Below are 3,132 nucleotides of genomic sequence, written 5' to 3' on the forward strand. Positions count from 1 at the left end.
ATAACACACCAAAATAAAGATAAAATATAAGTTATCTTCTAAACTGGTTATAAAAGCTGTTTCATCTAGTTTTAATCCATGAAGTTGGATGCTACTAATACAAAATAACAAGGTGAATATTCTGATTTTTATTTAAATGTTAATACCTGATTTATATAGTGAAAAAGCAGTGGATGAAGGTTAGGACTTGAAGAACTAATTGCAACAACTTACAGTAGATTACTTTGTCCTTACTGGATGCAAAACGCCGTCTCTGAAGCTCATTAGGAACTGAAGGTGCTGAGCTTCTTGCTGGAGCCAGCTTTGCTTTCTTTATTCCATGTCATTTGACTGAGGCTAATTCAAAGCCCCAAGCTGCGGTGGCAGTTGATGATTCTGCGTACGCAGCCATGCGTGAGTGAGTAGCTGAAGGGATAACAGAGGGCAGCACTGCCTTTTAGATGTGCGCCTGTACCTAGGACCAAGACAATTAAAATGGTCGGTGACTTTTTTCATGCCTGATGATCCCGTCTTTTTAGTGGCTACCAAGGGTGGCCACCCTTTCCGTGGCAGGGGCCATGCTGCAGCTGGGGAAGCCCTTTTGGCAGGTGGGGCTCAGCATCTGGCCATGTGTGGTTGGAGGGGAGAGGTATGCCCAGGCTCTCCCTCATCTCTAAGGTGATGTGACAGTAGATTCTTCAGCGCAGAAGTGGCGAGTTACTGGTTGCGTCAGTTACTATTGGGATCAGGTTTATGGACTTAGGTGAATTTTATTCTGCTAGCTATTTCTGTGCATGGCAGATGCCTGAATAATCTCTGGGCAGATGTCAGGGTTTGATTATATTCTTATATGAGCTATCTCCAAAAGTTTTATAAAAGATGTCTTCCTTAGTTCTGCCTGTCAGCGCTTCACACAGCATTCCCACAGGGTGGGCAGTGCTTGCCTTTTAGTGACGGGAAGGACAAGACTTGAAACACTTAAATGTCTCATCCAAGGATGCACGGGTGACCCAGAGTCCAAAAAGGAATATGTACATTGAAAGGCTGAAATTAAAATTCAGGTTTCTTCCAAAACATGAAAAGCATTTAGATTCACCTTCACTAAAGAAGCATGGAGGGATTCCAGATGCACATGGGGAGTTCTCACTGGGTTTCCCTGGGTCAGCCTAAAATGGGACGTGCTGCTGTTTTCCAGTCGTTTAGCTGTGGATGAGCACAAATGATCTGGACATGAGCACAGTCTACAGACTCATTTCAGTGATTGCCTGTGGCAGCTCTGTAATACCCAGTCCAGAGCGTTGATCCTTTTGCAATGACAGCAATTTTAAAGAAGGTGCAAAAAACGTTGCCACCTCGCACTGCTGGTCAGCATACACCTGCATGATCCTGTGTCTACCACAATATCAGTGTGTCCTCTAATTCCCTCTCATCTATCAACACTGAAGTCCTTTCTCTGGCACTTAAGGTACCCTCAGCTAATATATATTTTCTCCCTGTTATATTCACTTTTTGTAATTAAGTCCCTGAAAGATGACAGAACTACGTTCCTGGAGGGTGAAATGCTCAGTTTAACCAGAGAACAGGAGCCAATAACAACTTCTGCACTAATATGCGCCCATTTAAGCTTGGGACGCAGGGCTGAGATTACCAATTACGGAGCGGCTATATCTCGTAGCAAATGATTACAACTATCAATCCTGTTTTACAGAGGATATTGAACACCAGTAGCATTTATTTTTGACTATTACCGGCCTGGGGCTCATTTCACACCGTCAAACCAGAAGCGTGTACCCTAACGCTAATCTTCCAAGCCATTCAGGGTCATTCTCCTGTGAAGGTAATAGATGGTACCTGTCAGCTGCTGGTTTTGCTTCTAGCTCATTGCTACAAGAGCAGCATTGCCTGTTCAAATGTCACCTTAGGAAAAGAACTGAACACAGGAAGCAAAATGGGGTTTGGTTTGATGATGGTTAAGGTTAAGTTACAGTGGGACGATGAAGAAGCTCTTGCTTATGCTGCCAGCCCTTGGCTAAGAGGAGAGAACAGCCCAGAGTGCAGCAACAGCAGCAGTCACTTTTCCATGGGTGGAGCAAAGACTCTTATCTCGAGATAATACGGAAGGGGCCAGTACCAGGAACTGTATGTTAGCAGACTTTGTGACTCAAATTTGTGTACACTGAAACGTATTCAGAAATGTTCCCTTCCAAGCAACTCCCTTGTATTCACTCCATAAATAGGAGTGTCAGTCATTAAAAAAATGAAGCACAGAGGCACCCCAGAGAAAGGCAGCATCGCCCAGCCAAGCATTACTGTGATATTTAGGGGTTGCTTCTGTCGGCCTGAAACCTAATTAAAAAACTTCCTGTAGAATTCCATGTTTAACTTGACAAAGCTGAGCAGCACTTCAACCGCTTTGTCTTCCTGCAATATGCCAAAGATGTGATTGTTCAAAGACACCAAACCCAGCATAACATGATTTATAAAGCTCTCTACTTCAGTATCACATCTGATTGCTGGGGATGAAGAGAAGGGTGTAATTAAAGATTGAAACAAGTACAGTAAAAGAGCTGCTTTAAGCTTCTAAATCCATCATTAGGTTGACTTTCAAATGTACTTTACAGTTTGCTTGCTTATTGCACAGCTTCATTTGTTGTCTAAAAAATATTTATAAGCTTTTGCTGGAGTGTTTGCTGCCTAAAAGTTAATTCATGAACTCACTGTTATTTTCAAGCTCACAGAGAGTGAAAGTCTGTAAAGGTACCAATAATATAAAGTCTTCTGCGGAGAGCACCATGGCTTGTCACCTCAAAATAACTTGGTCAGAAATATACCTAATCCTCTGTATCCAATTCCCAAAACAGGCACAGCTTATTATCAAAAAGCACGATACCATTTCCTTATAAAGGTGCTGGCCGGGTCTTTTTTATATTGTCCCTTTTCTCACTCCAGGAAGAAATACTTTTTGCCTTTTAACCATTCAAAAGGGAGGGGCCCCTAGAGCAAACTCTTTATCCAACAGGCTTTCCTCTTGTTGTGCAGCACCAGCACTTTGGGCTGGGTTTGGTGAGCTCGTACTGGGGCTTTCTGACTTCCTTCATATGGTTCTCTGCTAGCCAGTGTCTCCAAGTGGGTTTCCTGGGCATGGCACAGCAG

This window comes from Haliaeetus albicilla, chromosome 23 (genome assembly GCF_947461875.1).
Source record: "Haliaeetus albicilla chromosome 23, bHalAlb1.1, whole genome shotgun sequence".
In the NCBI taxonomy this organism is placed as follows: domain Eukaryota; kingdom Metazoa; phylum Chordata; class Aves; order Accipitriformes; family Accipitridae; genus Haliaeetus; species Haliaeetus albicilla.